Here is a 21,012-nt window from a genome sequence, read left to right as displayed (position 1 = left end):
ATTCTTAACTGTGTCTTTTGAGTAACAGGTGTTTTTTTTTTGGGGGGGGGGAGTTGGAATAACATATGCATTTTTTGCGATGAAAGATTTAGTGAATTTTCCATTCTATTTGACAAATCTTCTCTTACAGAAGAAGTCCACATGATAGATTTCTACAGATTCTAGGGGAAAAAAGTGTTTTGTGTGCATGAGTGTGTGTGTGTTTCCCGCGTTTTTTATACGCCATAAGAATTAAATACATTTCTCTCCCATGGGATATACAGCTGATCTAGCAAAGTGAATTGAATAGAGTTTCTTCTCTTTCAATGGTTCTAACCTCATCATAAGTGAGAACAACATATGTCTATAAGTTCTCTTTTGGACTCCTTATTTGGTATTTATCATTGCAATAATACCATACTGTTTTCATTATTGCACTTTTTATTGTCTTAACATAAAAAGTGCTCATTATAGATTATCTTACCTATCATTGATCCTAATCATTTATATATATTTTTAGAATATATATATATATATATATATATATATATTTAGAATCAGTTTAGAAATTTTCTGAATATTTCTAGACTTCTATTGAAGTTGTTTTATTATATAAATCCATTTTACATTTTTATTATTAATTTCAAGCCCCCCCCAAAATATAGTATATGCCTGAATCTAATTTATCTCAATCTTAGTTCATCTCAATGATTTTTTTTCCTGTGTAGAGCTCTCGAACATATTTTGTTAGATTTCTAGGTTTGGGTGCATATTACTGCTATAATAAATGCCATATTTAAATATTCATTTATATTTCTCTCTGTAGTTCTAGTCCATGACTTCTAGAAACATGTAAATCAAAATGTGTCATGTGTACATCCACTGTATTTTACCTGTCCATGGTCCCAGTTTAATAAAGTTGTCTCCAAATTGGAGCCTTTGATTCAACTCCAGTAAATACTCTTGTGTATATACCTTTAAAAATTCAAGTAAGTTTTTTCTTAATATTTCTATGTAGATTTTGGATATTATAACACAAGACATGTGTAGATTCGTTTTCCCAAGAGGTTAAAAATGATATACAGAGATTACATCCACGTACAAGAAGAAAAATATGAAGTTTGAAAGTCTTTCCTCTTCTCTGCCTTAATTTAGTGATAATCTGTCTTTTAGTTTCAGTAAAAGGATTTAGTTAGCATTTCTTTGAAAACTAAGCATTACTATGAATAGCTACTCATTTTCTTTTAGTTTATATTCTTTCTTTTATAAACTTTATGCATAAATCTTTCACCTGATATTTTCATCGATTTCCCTTTTCGCATTATTTGTAAGTTTCTCATATAGGCTATACATTATTCTATTGGAAACACTGGAAATATTCTTCTGAGTACAATATATCACCTATGAAACATATACAATGTCCTTCAATGATAAATGTGTGCCATTAGAAAGTACTTAAAATCTTAACTGCTCAAGTCTAGTGACCTTTCATTGGTTCTACACTCGATCCAACTTTCCAAATATTTAGATAATTTATAGGTCTATAGTGCTCTTTTCTAATATTCTGTGACAGGCACTCTAATGATCTAAATTTTATGTTTCACAGAATCTTTGTGAGGAGGGTTGATAATGTGGAAAGGGATAAGTTTTATAAACCTAGCTGTAGACAGGGGCCTTCTTTTGAATATAAGATAACTTTCATAATATAAGTACTCAGAATGTTATAAAAAGTTTATAGTAAAGAAAAATCTTATTATACAAAATGTATATGGCCATATACCTATACTCTAATATTATATAGTCCACATGACATAATAGAAGGATATTAAAAATAAATTGCTTACATGTGAAATGTATTAGAGTTTCAGCTCCTTTTTAGAACTATTCCCAAGGTATTGGTTATAGAATATAATTTATGAAAATTACATCAGAGAAATGCATAAAGCAAGCTAAGAATAAATTGCATTAAAAATCTACTGGATTACAGAGTGTGTGCATGAAAAAAGATTAACTGTCTATTCTTCTCTGTAAGACCGAAATCCACATATCGATCTCTAACTCTCCTTGACTGAAAAATGTTCCAGGTAACCATAGACAATAGTTGACTTCATGTTCAGTTTTGCAAAAATTCACATTTTAATAAAAGAAAATAAATATTACTAAAATATTTTGAAGTTATTTTGAATAAAACTAGTTTGTTCTGAAAAACAAAAAGCAAAAGTGGACTCTGTTGTTGATTTTAAATAATTTTAAAATATATGGAGCCATTTTAGTTTCATTCAAATATGTTTTTCATGTTATTATATTTAATCATATATTCAGGATGAGTAAGTGTGTCTATCACAAAGTCTTAACAATATTTTATGGTGAATTCTGATCCAAAGTTTGAGGCCATTGTATTCATCACAAGTAAAAGGCATGCTCATTTTACTGGATGAATGGCATTGTGTGAGTCCGGAAGGTATAGCAGATTTGTCAGATTATACATGTCACCAAATGATAAAATCCATCGAAATGAAATTAAAATAAACTTTAAAAATAGCAATTGAAACACAAACTCAAATGCATTTGTCTTTCCCATAGATTTTATGAGAATGATATTTAGACTATAATTTTAGAAAAATGAAAGTCCCTTATGAATTAAATTACTAAGCAGGTTTTTCTGATCTCTATTACCAGTCCTTCTTTCATACCCAAAATATGCTATCTAATGTTTTGCAAATATTATAAATAATGACATACCTACATACAACAAAGAATGGTAGTCATGTGTATCACACAACTTTCAAAATAATCTGAATGAATCATTTAAATTTAATGAGTGTAGTTTGAATTCACATCAATGATGCAGCAGAAGAAAATATGTCTAGTATGGAGAAAGGAGCCATAGTGGAACTTATTTATTGCTAACATAATAAGGCATCATGCTTTTCTGAAGAAAGGTATGCAGAGGGCCTATATACTGGGACTAATCGTTTCTACTCTGGAGCACAGAGGACAGTCAGAAGGGAGGACTAATCAAGGAAATGCTTACTTTACTACCTCAGTTGGGAAGCATAAGCCACTGCAAGTTAACAAGGTGACAGATAATATAAAAGAAAAATTAAGAAATATAAAGAATAGAAGTAGTTACATAAAATTATATTATAATTAAATATTAAAATAAAATTTTAAAATAAATAGTAGAAATAAATATTTGATAGAATGACAGAATAAAAGGGCAATGGAATCTCAAACTTAATAGCAAAAACAAAAAAAAAAAATCAAAATAGACAAACAAAACTTCTAGGCCTATAGAGTTTATATATTTTCACAGACATGAAAGATAAGAAATTTTTTTTTTGTTTTAGAGAGAGAGAGAGAGAGAGAGAGAGAGAGAGACAGAGAGAGCATTTTAAATATTTATTTTTCAGTTTTCGGTGGACACAACATCTTTATTTTATTTTATGTGGTGCTGAAGATCGAACCCAGAATCCAGTGCATGCCAGGTGAGCACGTTACCACTTGAGCCACATCCCCAGGCTCAAAAGATGAAAAATTTTTAAAAAATATCTTTGAGAGAAAGTATGTGTTACCTACAAAAAATAAGAATCTGACATCAAAATTTATAAAAATAACATTAGAATAAAGAAACAAATAAAATATGAAGAAGTTATGAAGTTCAATGACTTTGGACTTAGAGTTTTATACCTATCTAAATTATAATATAATTAGCAATTTATATTAAAGGTATTCCAAAGCATACACACATTCAAAGCCTTTATCAAACTGAAACCTTCAATTAGCAGTTCTCTTTTATAAAAGAAAAAAAAATATCAAGGGGATTCTATGAAGTATTTTAAGTTGATAACTTATAAAACTGTTTTTTCATATGGGAAAAAGTAGTGTTAATGCCTTTCACATAAAAAAATTTAAAAGTAAAAAGAGGAAATCCCCAAGCCCAAACAAAACAAAACAAAAATACAAAAATACAAGGCTGAAGTGTACCTGGCAAGGGTTGCATGTTTGTGGGTGGGTGTGGGGTAATGGCTGGAGAGGTTGGGGAAAAGCAGTCCAAAAGGAAATGAAGAGAAAAAAACAATGCTTAATACTTGTCTTATTCTTCTTTCACATTTGTTTAATCAGAACAGTTCAAATGTTATTCAATAATGCAAAGTTGATTGAGGAAAATAATTAAAAGTAAAATATATTTATAAATATAAATCAATGAGGTGTTAATCACAGATAATGAAAATTAGAAAACACATCTTTCATAAGTATAGAAGCATATTATAAAAATATAACTGAAGATAAGCCATAGTCATAGGTAGTCCTGGAGCAGCTATAATACTTACACAAAGTATCTCCTTTTGGACTGAAAAATTCAGATGATAGATACCTTCAACAGCCATTAACGAGATTGAAGTACCAAAAAGAAGAAAACAAGGGATATGATTATTTAAATTCAGTGTATAAGGTCTTTCCAGTTTCCAGTTGATTCCTCAACCATGCATGCACAGGGCAGACTAAAATCAGCCTGAAGTTTTAATTTAAAACACTGAAATGGGATTTGAGCTGCCATCCATCATAGAAAAGATAAAGTTTGCAAACTGATTCTATCAAAGTTAGCTGCCTAGTGAAAAAAGTATAAAAACTCCTCAAAACAACATTCAGAGTTTTCCCAACATAAAATTTACAACATTTAGTGTGCTTGATATTCAAACAAATCACTATGTAAATAATATTAAGGAAAAAAATCAACAGAGCTCAACATCAAACCTAACATGACTTAAATGTTGGATTATCAGGCAAGAATATTAACTTGTTATTATAATGAATCTCAATAAGATAAAGACATGGTCATAATATTATTGTAGAAATTTTGGAATAAATAGAAAATGAAAAACATAAAACTTCTGAAATAAAACAAATTATTGGATAAGTTTAATAGTACAATAGAAATGACAGGAGATTTGGAAGTAGATGTGTACTACTCAACTGAAAAGAGCTAGTAAACAGATGTGTAGGACTTAGTTGTTGTGAGCCAGTCATGGACTTTGTGTGTGAGCTATGCACATTTGAGCATATGCAGGAACTGGACTGGTATTTCTGGTCTGACTGGGCTGTGTGACATAAGTGTCCTTTTCACTTGCTCTGCCTAAGATCCCCACATAGCACCTGACATGGGAGTGACTTTCCAAGATGTCATCAAACTGCTGACCACAAGACATCACCAAGCAAGACTCCACCCTCTGAAATCAAACTCTTTGCCCTATTTGGATAGAATATTCTATCAACAGATCTCCCCAATAAAAAATAGGATTCTGGGCATAGTCACTCTCGTTTTTGCCTGCCTCTCTGGTCTCCCTTGTGGGAACTGAGGAGCCACCACTGAACCAGAAAAAAAAAGGGTTCTGTCTGTGTAGTTATTTAGTAGCCAGCCCAATTCACTCGGAGTGACCCTGACTGATTCAGCTGTATGTCATGACCTTGACTGATTCAGCTGTGTGTCGTGGCACTTAGTGATTGTGAGCCATAATAAAAATCCTGACATATATTTAGTCAAAGTCCCAGAAAGAACAAGAGAGAATAGGAAACAAAAAGTAGTTAAAAACTAATGGTGTGGCTGCATATATCTGGAATCCCTGGGATTCAGGAGGCTAAAGCAGGGAGATCACAAATTCAAAGCAAGTCTCAGCAATTGAGCAAGGCCCTACTCAACTTAGTGAGACTCTGACTCAAACAAACAAACAAACAAAAAAAGGAGGGTGGGGTGGGGGTAGGTGCTGGGGATGTGGCTCAGTGGTTAAGTGCCTCTGGGTTTAATTCCTAGTACAAAACAAAACTAACTAATGGCATATAATTTCCTAAATATGGTAAAAGTTACAATTGCAAATTCTAAAATCTGCAAACTTAACTTTAAGAAAACTATGCAAAAGTAGATCAAAGTCCAATGGCTACAAACCATAGATCAAGGAAAACTCTTGAAAGTAACCAGAGGAAAATGGCATTTTACATGCAAAGAAACAGCAATTCAAATCACCAAAAAAATTTCACCAGAAACTATGAGAGGTATAAGACAGTGGAATGACACCTTTAAAGTGCTGAAATAAAAAGAAAAACCCTTTATTCTGTGAAAGGATTTTTCAAAAATAAAGGTGAAGGAAATGCACTTTCAGATAAATGATCTAAGGGAATTTGCTGTCAACACACTTGCACTACAAAATATACTGACGCAATTTTTTCACACTGAATTAAAATGATACCGTAATCAAGTTCTGGTATCTAAAGAATGAAAAACTTCAAAAAAATGAATATCTAGGTAAGTTCACAAAAAACTTTATTTCTTAATTTCCTTAAAAATCCATGACTATGGAAAGCAAAAGTGGCAACAAATTACAACTTTATCATAAAGAATTCGAACAGTAAATGCAAGATTTCTATCTTTTAAATGTTAAGTAATTTTTCAAATTATAGAAACTTTAAAGCAAGCATGTGAAAATAACACAAGGAAGTATAACTGCAATCTAAGAAAGTTAAGTACTCTTTTCTTTCTTGAGTTTCAGCTTATTTTGTCTTTTTTGTTCCCAATGCTCTCCAGTGTCTTAAAATGTGAGGCTAGTAATTCAGTTTCCTTTTTTTTTTTTTTTAACAGTTTATTTGGAAAGAAGCACCCTTGAAGTACATTGACAATGCTATTTGACTTAATTGCTCATTATTTGAAAGTAGTTAGAACAGTTGTATCACTAAAGGCTAATTTTGATACAAATGGTGATGTTAGTGAAAATATGACTATAAAATCTAAATACTAAAGAAAGTATGCAAGGTCAATATTAGAGCACTCTGAATTGTTACTATGTTCCCTTGAACCTTTGACTTTGGACATACACACCCTTACCCAACCTAAATTGTAGACTTAAAAAGACTTTGAAGTATTGCTTAAGTTTTTCTTATGTTTTCTTTCTAATAATTCTTAACTTATATTTTACTGATAGTTTGTCTTACATCAAGAGTTAGTTGTAATTAGGGAAATTATTTCATTTAGATCCATTTTTAATGTAGTTACAAAGTTGGATTAGGCTACACTGAAATTAAGAAACTTTACTGCTATGGGTGATAACAAGGCATGAGTATCTCCAGAACCAAGTGTCCATTAACACAAGAAATGGCACTGTGATTGTGTAACTCTCAGAGTCCTGCCATAGGATTCTTGAAGTTTCTCTTGAATCCCATAAGAGTGAGGAGTAGCTATGGAAAACAAAAGGACAGATTTCAAAGACCATAAGAATGTTTTTACTACTACTAGAGGATGTAGGGGACAAGATAGGAGTCTATTGGCCACCTGAAACATGCATAATTAAGCCATTTAAAGGAACTGGAAGTCTGTCAACTACTGGTTCTCTTAAAACAGGCAGATAATTAAAATAGTAGATTAACTAGTAATATAGGAATCCACCTAAAAGAAAGGAGACCACACTTTTTGGAGCAAAGAAAAATAAACAAAATTGGTAGAATGATTATATTAAAAGCATAAAATATTTTAGCCAATTTTTAGCCTTTAGTAGTTTCTCAAAATAGTAGTCAAGACATGAAGAAAAGCTGATGAAAAAGCTCAGATCAGACTTCAGAAACCTGGGAATAGAATACACTGGTACAAGACTAGTCTAAGATTTGTTTTATTTTATTATTCTTACTGTTTGGATTTTTATAAATATTTTCTAATTGACAAATAATAATTGTATGTTTTATGGAGTGCAATGTGTTTTACCATGTGTATACAATGTGGAATGATTAAATTGAGCTAATTAACATGGAAATTTGGGATATAAGCCAAAGAACTGCTAGAAATGAACTTCAGATTTTGAAGACAAAAATCAAACAAAAATAATCTCAACATTTTACTGTCCCTTTTGGTTATTTAGACAGAACATTCAGTATCTGGGAATGTTAAATAGGCACTATTATCAAATAACCTTAGAGATGTCTAAAGTTGACATGAGAACATCTGTTGTAAGATGAGCTAAAATCTATCCAGACAATATTAAATCAAGACTTGCACTAGAGTTTTCTTTTTCCTGCATGTCCCAAGTAATTACAAATAATGTACAGAAAAACTCACAAGCGATCAGAAACATTGGGTTAAAACTTTGTAAGTGTTCCTTGCCCTCTGGACTTTTTGTGAACTATTGATGAGTTATCTCATTAAACAGGTTATCTCATTAAAAACGAAGTCATGACCTCCAGCCTGACAATCTTAAATGAGTCATTTTTTACTTAAAATGTTATGAGAAGGGACAACTCAATAAATTTCACTGAAAAAGGACAATAGCATCCTCAATTAAGAGCTCAGCACAGGTCCTGGATACAATGCTTTAATCTCTTTCATACATTCATCCATTATACAGTGAAAATTTTACCTATTGTTTGACCCAACCTAATGGCCCTAAGAGGGACTCATACACAAAACTTGGCACTTCTACAAATATCTTGGTCTAGTAGTAAATTGACATGCCTCCAAAGTGGACAAATCCAATAAAATGCTACATTAATTAATCATGATTATAATAAATTGGTGATAATACAGAATATTTGATGTTTAATGGTGGCATTTCTGGGAATATATATATATATGTATATATATACATATATATTATATACATATATATTATATACACATATGTGTGTATGTATGTGTGTATATATATGTATTACATATATATATATATATATATATTATATATATATATAAAATATATAATTTTTTAACACAGACTCAGAAACCAGCACTACATTATCCTTGCTCTAAGGACAAACTTTTGGGCTTTCTATGGATAAATTCTATATATGCATCCTTGTAGGACACATTCTTAAGGAAAAAATATAAAACTAGCTCAATAATTTTTAATGTTATAACAGTTAAATAAGCTAATATTAAATTATTAAATATTATATCACATATAGACAAGTATATCTGAAGAGATTCATCTAGACTAGTTAAACAAATGAAGTCCATGAAGAAAACTATAACTTTTACTATAGTCTGCTATAATCATGTTCAATTTCTCAGTGCTAACAAATTACAAAAAAGGATTGGGCTGCCCAATAAAAAAATGCACATAAATGCCTCTTTTAAAATTTAAGAAAATTACCTGGAAATAACTACCTCTGGCTTAGCTGAGTTTCTGCATTCCCAGGAGTTGTGAAATTGAAAAAAAAAATGAAGAAGAAATCCTTTTCTTACTCCTTTTTCTCAGAAAGTAGCATTATATTTGCCTGCTATTTTGCTGCATGCGTTGGTTTCATGAATGTATAAACATGAACAGTAAATATGATTCCAGCTTCAAATAATGAATGTTGTTGATGGACAGTGTATATGATTTTACATATGGATGAACATATGGCTCAGAAAGGGGACACAGGGAGAGAAATGAACAAGATATTATGCCAGGTCATTCTAGGTCTACCCAACTCTACCACAGGTGTTGCTCAGTATTATAAAAAAATAATCCTAGGATCCACGTGGGAAATTATATACACTGTCCATCAACAAACTTTATTTGAAGTTGGAATCATATTTACTGTTTATGAACTCTAGAAAAATAATAGATAGCCTGACTTATGTTCAATAAGCCAGTCATTTGAATCCTAGAACCAAATCAAGGAGAAAGGTGGAGATCTAACTGGATTTTGTTATCGACAAACATCTTACAAGAAGATTTTTACAGCATCCCTGAGAAGTGGCTTATAATGCCAATTTCTCCCAACTGAACATATAACTTTCCAAATGAATAGAATCTGACTGATACCCCATTTCCAGAACAGGATTCAATCAAATTATGCACATACTCCTATTTAATACAAAAGAAATGTGGGTGGCTCTTAAAGCTCATTCTCCATCACTACTGCCATTCCTCCTTTCAGTACCTAACCTGGGATGTGGCTTGGCAGGTCAGAGTGACTTGGAAGGTCAGAGTTCTTTCAGCAGAACATGATGATATCAGTTATATGCTCCGGAAGTTCTTACTTCTAATAAGGTCAGTTTTCTAATCAAGAAACTTGTATAGTTGAAAGTCACAAATATGTTCCTTGCCATCTTTTTCTATGAAACATATAAATATAGAACTCTACGTGGTGGGAGCTACTGTATCCTGAAATATTGGGCATGTTACACATATTGAATAATGGAGATTAATAAATTATATGACTTATTTCTATTAATATATGCTAGATACTATATTAGAATATGTATAACCTTCATTAGAGCTTCTGTTATCTATTTTGAAAGATTTCAACCAATAAAATATTTTTTCTGCCTCACATGACTTCAAAGTGCTAGTGTCCACAGGGTACAAAAATATACTTATTGTTAAAAAAAAACACTCTACATATATAACCACACTCATTTAAAATGTATTCATTATTTGATAGTTATATTGAGAAAGAAATATATAAGATATGTTACATCAAAAATTGTAACTGGGTAGAATATCTTCCACTTTCTCCTTCAGATATATTATCCATCTTCTGCACCCTACTTTCTGCCCAAGGCTGACCTATGTATTAACAGGGCATCTGTGTCTTCTGATTTCTGATCAGGTTCAGTTAAAAATACAACTCTCCTACAAAAATGGAAAGAAAAAAAATCTAATGATATTTTCCAACTCATTAGTTAAATGAATGAAAAACTAGGAAAAATGTCCTACAGAGTGATGATATAAGTATAGGTTGTCTTTGCTACCAGATGCAAACAACTTGATGTCCAGCACACAAAAGTGTGTTTAAGCTCAGCTAGGTGGATGCTGTTAGTAGTAATAAATAGCAAGGTCAAACATAGATCTGTGGTCCCAGTGTAAGAAACTTTTCTCGGGGTGTGTGTGGGGGGGAGCTTGTTAAATAATTGCCCTATAGGATGTTGAAAAGATCTGCAGTTTTCCTCTCAATTAACTGAAAGTTTGGGTAATTTCTCTTAAGAGGAAGAACAAGAAATAGATAAATAAAATGGAGTGAGGACAGTTTCTTTATCTTCTCTGTTCCTTCTCTGTGATGTCACCTGGGATTGACCTTGTCCTTGACAGAATGATTTGGCCTCTCTGAGGTGTCCTCAGCTACCCAAAAGTCTGTCTAGTTTCCTGCAACTCCTCTTTCCCACTCCTGCTGGGCACAGAGGTGGTGACAGATCCGGCTTTTCTTGCTCTCCTCCAGGTTCTCTTGAGGCCGAGCCTTTGTGAATGGTCCTTTGTTAACAAACCCTCATCTAATAATGCTATTTTGAGCGTGCTGTTTTCTACTGGGATCTTACACGACACAAAGCCACTCTTCCCAGGACTGGAAACATTTCATAATAATGTGGCAATAGAAATGTGAGTGATTAGTAACAGAAATTATGAAAAATGTTACTTAATTTGTGCCACCAGTAAAGTAAAACATGCTTATCAAGTTAAAAAATAGAATTGCAAATATAATGGAAAAAAAGTTGAGATATGAATTTTTATTTTTGAAAAAATTGCTGACAAAAAAAGAAAGAAGAGGATGAAGGGGAAAAAATTAACAAGAAATTAATGAAATGAGAATTACATGAAGGAAGCCAACTTTTTCTTTTAATAAGCTACCTTCTTATTTGATTTTTTTAGACTAAGGCCAAAGGTTCAATTTATATGTAGATTTGTTATATGCTATTATTCCTTATTCTCATCACTTACTTCCCACAAGTTTCTTGACACATGTAGATCAAAGATCTTAAAAATGCTGTGGAGATTTTTTTTTCTCTCTCTCTGTCTGAGTTAGTTTCGAGGCATATTAAAACATTATTTTAGATAATCACAATCATAAAATAGTGAGTATATTAAAAATTAATAAGTGTTAAGTACTTAAAATTACTTTGCTGTAAACATACTTATTGTTCTATTTTTTCTTACTTATGTAGTTTTGCACCCCACAACTATAAAATAAATTAGTATAATCATTGCTATTTAAATTTCACATATTTAAAATAAAGTGTTATCAAGAATATCTTAACCAAAATCTATCAAAGATTCATTTCATTGTTTATTTTGTATGTTTTTAATTCTTCAAATATAAAAATAGCTATTTTAATGAAAACATATTTTCTTAATTTTGTAGGAAAACTTGTTATACCATAATTATAAGTACAGACCACATTTAGAAAAAAATATTGACCTACTGGGGTTTTAGAAAATATTTTCTGTTCCCTTTCTGTGTACTCTGATAGGAATAATTACGTTTACATTAATTTCAGAAATCTCAGAAATAAAGTGAAAATGTTAATTTTCTGAGAAATACTTTATTAATATTTATGCCTTTTAGTCACATGTCAGAAACCCAAATTAAAAAGTTTCCCAATATTTAAATATTCATTTTGTTTTTATATTTGCCTCCAGCCAGAGTCATAGGGTGGTCCCATGGGACCTACAATGGACCCTCACATGGAACACTGCAGCTAACATGGAGGGAAATTTGAGTGAAATGCCTTATTACGCAGAGACTGGCAGATGATCTCACACAAATGCAGTTTTGTTTGGATTTTTCCTCCATCATGGTCAGTCATGCTATCCAGTTTCTCAGCTGCACAATCTTTTATGGGATACAAATTCCCCATTAAAGAATTTTCTCTGTGGCTTAAGAGCATCTGCGCAGCACAGATAATTCCAAAAATATTTTGTAAGTCTCTTGGTGAATACAAAGCTGTCTGATAGCCCAGGATCTAAGGATTATTGTGGGGTGTTTTTGTTGATTTGTTTAACTACTAAGTACTTTTGAGATAAACTGTGGTACATGCACATTCAAAGACACAAATTTCCCTTGGAAATTATGGAAAAAAGGTAAATTATGTTTAAAGCCATAAAGTCTTTTAATATTAGAAATAACATTTAATTGATTAAACAATAGCATGCAGTGTGTCCAACACAACTGTTAAGTATTTTCTAAGTGTTTCCTTCAATATAATAAAATATCTCTACTGAAAATTTTATTCCTTTTCTTTATACACAAATGCTCTTCCCTGAGTTTGAAGTAATAGACTTCTCTGTATTGATTTTTCTCACTCAGAAAATTGTAATACTTTTCCTCTCACATTCAACTTCTCTCCCAATCCCAAACCTTTAAAAGGATAAAAGAATAGTAGTTGTCATCTAAAATCTGTACTTCCACAATTTTTAATGAAGAAGAAAATCTAGCAAAAATTACTGATTTCTGTAATAATTCCATTTATTTTCTATTATCCCACTACTTTTCTGTGGTAAAGAAAGAAAGAAAGTGCATTTAGTTTTTTACAAATTTTAAGAGGAACTGAGATGAATAGTCCATAACAACACTCCTACTTTTTCGGATATCTCCTTCAGGTTAGAAAAATAATACAACTTACTTATATTGTTTGTTTATTTGTCTTTAGTGGTCTAATAAGAGAAAAGTTTCGTATAACAGATTTACTCATGCTCCTTCAACTGCTTGAAAGGACCTAGGTTTTCTCAGAACATAAATAAAATCTACTGATCTCAGAGACCATGCAGTGTTATTTAGTAGGAAGCATAAAAAATAAGAAACTGCTCTACAAAATATTCATCTTATTTGATATAGGGATATAGGACAGACAGGAGAGGAGACAAAATTTCTGTTGCAACACAAAAATGACCACTTGGTTCCTGAGAGAGGCAACAGAGTTTTTATTCCCTTCTTTTCAGGTTCTCCATTTTTCAGATCTTGCCTCCACTTTTCAGGTCCAATTTCAGCTTGTTCTCCGTTTTCCCATTCCATGCTGGCTTTGACATTTTTGCTTCATTTTGTTTTATTTTTTCCTGCTTTTCCTACAACCTGATTTTGCTGGACGGCACTAGACTGAATAATTATGTCTGTCCCCAAATCCATAGGATGAGTCCCAAATTGCTATGTAATGCTCTTTGGGGTTGGGGTCTTTGGGAAGTTATTATGTCATGAGGGTGGATCCTTCATGACTTAGTATCATTATAAGAAGAATCCAGAGAGCTAGATAGCTCTTGTTCTGCTGTGTGAGGATTCAAAAAGAAGTCAGCAGTCTGTGACTTGGAAAAGGCCTTCACCAGAACCTTATCATGTTGGTATCCTGATCTTGGACTTCCACTTCCAGACTGTGAGAAAAAAAAAGAAAATTTATTGTTTGTAAGTAAACCAGTTCATGGTACTATGTTATAGCAGCCCTAAACTGGCTAAGACATGGGTTAATTTAGGTGCCGCTGCAATCCCTTCTTCCTTTTGGGAAAGAGACTTCTTTTCCTGTCAATTAGTTCCAGCTCTGAAAGAAAGAACACCCATTTGTTTACAAGATCTCTCATCCTCATGTAAAACTAGAGATACCTCTCTTGGCTGCCTCTCTCCTTTTCCATGATAGCCATTGTTTTCTGTTTGTTGTCTTTTTAAATCTCTGTGGTACTATTCTGTATTCTAACTACACACCAAAGAAAGGGAAAACCTAATTCTTCAAAGAGTATCTGACTCAGGCTCTGAAATGAAATTGATAATCCAAGAACTAAAGCCTAACCATGCTCTCCCTTTCCTCTCCCTCTGGACTAAAAGCTTACACAGACAGGTAGTAACTATGATGCTGATCTGCATCCAGATAAACTGGAGCCACTGCATCTGCACCTGAAGAGGAACCCAGTCATCACTTTGCCGTTCCCTGATTAGATAGTTAAAATGGATATACTTGAAAGTCATTTTAAGTACTCAGTCGGATCCTTAGCATGTGGGACAAGCCAAGCAGAAATCCAGCTAAGGAAAAATTATTCTTAATGACCTAGAGGATACCTGGTTGGTGACCTCCACAATGTCTCTAACTAATGATCAGAAATAGTTTTATATTTACATCATTCTCTAGGATATCATAGAATATATATTAAAAAAAATATACATGATGTTGTGTCCCCCAATAAGAAGAAAACACAAATTAAATGGTTGAAGAAAGAATAGTTCTGCCTATGATCACAAGTGACCTGCTTGTAGAATGAACATTTCTGTTGGCTGTTAAAGGAGAAACACTTCTATTAGGGAAGCTGACAAGAGTCCTCTTGAATCAGAAACTACACAATCTGCCTGGACACTTTAGACTCCTCATACCAAGACAGCAGCACTAATAAGAAGGGTATTTGACCTTACTGTTAGCAGTTAAGTAAGACTATTATTGTAAGTGGTGGAGGGACAAATATTTTAGCACTCTGTTGATTTTTTACTTCACATTGACAAGTGAGGGCAACCCAGACCTGATCGGAATCTGGCAATGGCTCAGATATCTCAACCATGAGGGTCTGGTTTGGCCTCGTTGTGGTTGGACCACAGAAACCTTTCTCCTCAAAGTTTCTCCCTTGGAAAACAAACAAACAAACAAACAACAAAAAACCCACTAGCCTAAAGTCTAAAATTTCTGCTTGCATTACCTATCTGAATATTTGGATCTGAGTCACACAAGATATAAACTATGCTGATGTGTCAATCAAATCCTCTTTCAGGAACAATGTCATTCCTCAGTAGTCAGAAGTTCTTCCAGGACATTGCACTCAGCTGTTAGCAGTTGTTGTAGTTGAAGATATCTAGTTTTGCCCACTGTTCACACTTTTTTCCCAGGATGGGTGGGTACCCAGTGATTAATCAATAAATTAGTGTAAGTGCTCATTTTCTTGCCCTAACTTGACACAATACCAAAGAGATAACCAAATTACAGAACCCATTGTTAGGTTGACTGTGTCCTTTTTAAAGTCTACATCACAAGCCAGATTCTCTCTCTGCATAACTCTGCTTCCTTCCACATTCTGCTTAATTTTATGCACATTAATCACCATCTCAGAGTCTGTTTCTGGGGAACCTAATTCCAATAGATTAAGAAGCTTCCATGATATAATCAGGATAATGAAAACACTATGGTCTCTCAGACACAGGTGTTATCTTACTCTATTCTTTGAATACAACCAAGGAAACTAGTAGCAAATTTTAAATTGGGGGAGGGGAAATGGGATTTATTATTATTATTATTATTATTATTATTATTATTATTATTATTATTTTGCTTTGGCCTTAAGCCTAAATTGTTAAGAGAAATTTAGGATATAAGGTCACATAATTATTAGTAGCACATTGATTGCCATTTTACTAAAGAGAAGATTGCCAGACAGGATTCAAGAAGTCCTAGATACCTCTTTTTCTTACTATTAAAAATCATCAAATCCAAAACTGATTACAACTAAATAGCGTAAAATAGAAAAAAAGCATTTATTAAATGTTTTTTATTGTACTAAAAGTTATAAAACTTTTGTACTAAAGAACTTTTTGTACTAAAGAAAACTTTTGAACTTTTATACTAAAAGAACTTTGTACTAAAAAGTTTAATACTACTAAATATAATCCTTAATATTATTGCTGTTTCTTTCAAAAAATTAAAATTAGAAAAAGTTTTTCTTAATACAACCACCTTAGGTTGTTAATATTATTATTCTGTTTCACAGATGTGGAAGTAGAAGTTCATAAAGGATTGATCTTATTCAAAAACCCCGTTTCTTACTTATTTTTTCCATCAAGTTCTGTGATGCCTATTCATAAGGAGAATCTATTTCAGTTCAGCTGAATTTATTAGTGCCCTATTCATGTTAGTGTTACCTGAGAAAGAATATGACATCTTAGGATTCCAACTGGTCTAACCAGCTTGATTTATTTAACCAAGTTTGAGGCCATGGTCATCCCAGGTATGCCAAAAGGCTTGCATATACATATATTAATGTTGTTTTCAAATTTGGCATTGCCCTGAGTCCAAGCACAACAAATACGCTATTAGAACATTTCTCTCTATACTCGGACTCAGAAAAAAACACAAAAGGACCTTGAAAAATACTTAACTACTTGCCAAGAAAAACCTAAAGGGATAATTAATTTTGACAGAAAATGAGATAGAAAGTGAATCCATATTAGTGCTCTGGAATATGGAATAGAATAGAACGTTTGTTGGAATATGGAATGGACAACACTAGAATGCAATAAGGACTAGGTATGCAAGATACTAAACTCTGGGAGAATAGTGGTGCACATAAAGCATCTACTCAAGAAGCAAAAATAAAGACTAGAGAAGTCATTTATTTAACTCAAATTGCCACCTAATTTAAGAAAAGTATTTAGACTGATGGGATTGCAATGCATTTCAGAATTCTCTGAGTTCTGCCTTTTAATCTATTTTTGGAAGAGAAAAATCCTAAATGTTTTTTCTGAGAGTTTTTCCTGTTTTGTTTATTCCTCAATAAGCCTGGTCAGGTAGATATGCCTGCATCATTGTGGCCAGACTGCAAAACTAATATGTAGTCTAATATTTGTCTTTGACAAAAAGAAATATGTATGCAAAGCCCTGCCCCCAATAATTCCAGATCCCCAATGTAATCTGAATTTTTCTGGGACTAAAATGATCAAATCATATGATGGTATTATATTCTTAATAGTTTATTTGTCTATTATGATTATAAAGATCTAGAATAAAAAATGTAGAAAAATCAAAGAAATATATATCAGTGTAAAATCTATACAAAAATGTATGGTCCCCAAATGCAGCAAAATGGAACAGCAAGATTATAAGAAATTGATAAAATGTAAGAAAAATAGAACAAGAATTAGCACATTAGAACCCCAGAGAACAAAATAAAGATTTTTATACTTTCTGTTTCAGAAGGCTTTTTTAATTAAAAGTGTATCATGCATATATTTTTTGATTAAATATAAAAATAAGTGTATATTTTAATGTTCTTACTATGTGGAAGAAAAGAAAAAAAAATGTTTGAAATTTCATTTCTTAATTATTGGCACATTATACATATCATTTCATACATCTCACTATTTTTGTATGGTACACTGAAATGTAGATGTTAATACTCTTTCTCAGTTTCTCTCTTTCTCTTGTATATGCACTCAGGTGTACAGATACACAAGCCAATACTCAGAAATAAAACCAATTAGGAAATGTTTCCTATTGTGGACAATTTATCTCAATCTTTTCGTATTCCCCTCATCCTTTCCATTCTCACCTTTTCACCTCCAACAGCTAATCAAAATTTCATGTTGTTGTGGACTCATTATACCCTTTTTAATGATGATGTAATTGTAAATAAATAATACATATTTAGGATTTTTATTACTTGTTTTAGAAACATTGAATCAGTAAAATGTATATTCTTCTGTGTTTGTATGGTTTAGATTTGGTTTGTCCATCAAACCATGTATTAAAACCCTGGTTCTCAGTGTGGCAATATTGGGAGGTGATGGAACCTTTAAGAGGTGTAACCCAGTGGAAAGAATTTGGGTCACTGAAGCACTGTCCCCAGAAACAATTAATGTAGCTCTCCAAGAACTCAGCTCAGTTCTTATCAGAGAGTAATAAAACAGCAAGACTGGCCCCTCCTCAAGCTCTCTTGCTTCTGGTGTCAGCATGTGACTACTCTCTCTCACATGTGCTGTCACCATAATGCAATCATACAAGAGCTGGCACCAACCGATTTGAAATTTCAACCTCCAAACTGTGACCAAAATAAACCTTTCTTCTTTACAAGGTATCCAGACTCTGGTATTTTTTTATAGCAATGGAAATTGAACTAAATGCATCTGATATTGTGCTTTGTTACTTTTTTAAAAGTAAGGTTTTTTAAAAATAAGGTTGTGGAAATCACTCTATTTCAACTGGCATAAATTTGCTTTTAATTTGCTGCAAAATACCCTATAAATAGATGGATAGATATTTATTTCTATAATCTCTATTCAATAACATTCTTATTTTCCTGCTCTTTCACATGTAGATTTTTTTTTACAAAATATTTACTCAAAAAAAATTTTGCCCTAATTTCAATTTGACTATCTATTATTAGATTGACTTTTTTTTTAGAGAGAGAGAGAGAGAGAGAATTTTTAGTATTTATTCTTTAGTTTTTGGCGGTCACAACATCCTTGTCTGTATGTGGTGCCCAGGATCAAACCCAGGCCGCACGCATGCCAGGTGGGCGCGCCACTGCTTGAGCCACATCCCTAGCCCCTAGATTGACTTTTTAAAAAATATATTTAAAAATTACATTTAATTAGCAATGTAATGCTTATGTACATTTTCCTCAACATCACACAGCAGTATATTTATTTATTTAGTTTTATATAGCGATCTTTTGTCAGAAATTATACCTCATTTCTTTACTATAAAATTTAATATCTTATTATGCTTTTCTGCTTTTGATTTCCATTTTTAAAAAAAATGCCTACTAACAGGCTTTTCCACTTTTTCTTGTTCTTCTTTTTTATTTCACAAAATATTTTTAGTATTATAGCCATTATTTTGATCTATCTTTTGTGCTACAAATATTTTTCTAGCATGCCACTTCCATTAATTTTTTGCTTCTGTTTATATTTATTTTTTTTAAATTTTGATTGCTACTCTCATAGTTTTAGGTTTCTTGTTTTGTTTTGAAATTCAATATCTAATATTTTCCTAAAATTGTCATTTGATTTTATTTAAATACACCTATAATTAATAAGCTATGATTTTTTAATACTGATTTTGTAAGCTTAACAATATATGATCATTATAGTCATAAATTAAATTTCTATAAACATTAAGATATATTGCTAGGTACTATTTTAAGCCATATGTCTATTTGTCTGCTCCTGCAAAATATCACTCACATATACATGTATGCATACACACACAAAAATATTATACATACACATATGCACCTATTTATACACAAAAACATGCCTTCCTGGCACAGAATATAATTAATGAAGTTAGTGTTGGGTTAAAATCCTAGATAGATAAGTGCTCTTGTAATCAATCTGGGCTTTGAATTCATTGTAAGGTTTTATTCATATCTCTTTCCAATAACTGTTCAATGGGAGAGTTTACAAGTAGGGTTCCCTTTCCCAACTTACAACAAAAATGGTTATTCTAGCACCAGAGCTCCCTATAGGATCACCTGAGGCACTATTCACTATAGCCAAGGAATGGAAGAACCATAAGTGTCAGGAGCCATCATGGGCTGTGTGTGTGAGCTATGCTCATTGAGCGTAGGGGGAAACTGCTCTGGCATCACATGCTTTTTGGGCTGTGGACACATGTGTGCCTTTTCTCTCACTCTACCTGTGATCCCACATAGCACCTGAGATGGGTGTGGCTTTCCAAGATATCAATCACCCTGCTGACCACAAGACATCACCAAGCAAGACTCCACCCTTTGAAATCCAATGCCTTGTCTTATTTGGATGGAATATTCTATGAATGGCTTCCCCCAATAAAAAGTGGGGTTTAAGGTAGGCTTTCTCTCTTGCCTCTTGTCTCCCTTTCTTACCTTGCTGGCTAGCAGAGTAGCTGATATCTGAGGTCTCAGATGTAAGGTATTTCTATGTTTGTGTGGTTTTTTCAGTTACCAGTCTGGCCAGCTGGTGACAAATCAGTAGCCATGGACGAATGAATGGATGAAGAAAATGTTGTAAATATACACAACAGAGTGCTATTCAGCCATAATAAAGAATTAAATCCTGTCATTTTCAACATGGCTAGAACTGAAGATCACTATGTTAAGTGGAATAAACCAGGCACAGAAAGACAAGTACCACAGGATTCCACTCATATTTAGAACCTAAAACATTTAATTTAATAAATGCCCAGAGTGGAAAAATGGTTATCAGAAGCTCAAGACTATAAAGAATGAAAATGTAATGCAGAAAAAAAGATTACAGTTGAATGTTCTACTTTGCCCATTCATAATTACTTCATTCTACACCCATGTTGGTCCTGGAAATGTGCCTCAACATACTTTCTGCAGGTAAATATCCATCCCCAAATCTGCTGCCCTAGGATTCTGTTCTGGGACAGGTAGTATCTAAATTACTTTACTCAGATATTTTTTAGTTATAAATGTCCAGAATTCTTTAATATATCAAAACGTCTTTTGCCCTAACAGAAGAATGCTCTTTGCTGAATTCATAATTTTTTCTCTTTTTATATTCTATAGATATCCTACTGCCTGGCAGATTTCAATATAATTGATGAGAATTGTGACA

Source organism: Urocitellus parryii, chromosome 1, assembly GCF_045843805.1.
Source record: "Urocitellus parryii isolate mUroPar1 chromosome 1, mUroPar1.hap1, whole genome shotgun sequence".
NCBI classification, from domain to species: Eukaryota; Metazoa; Chordata; class Mammalia; order Rodentia; family Sciuridae; genus Urocitellus; species Urocitellus parryii.
Note: the sequence above shows the minus strand (reverse complement) of the source record.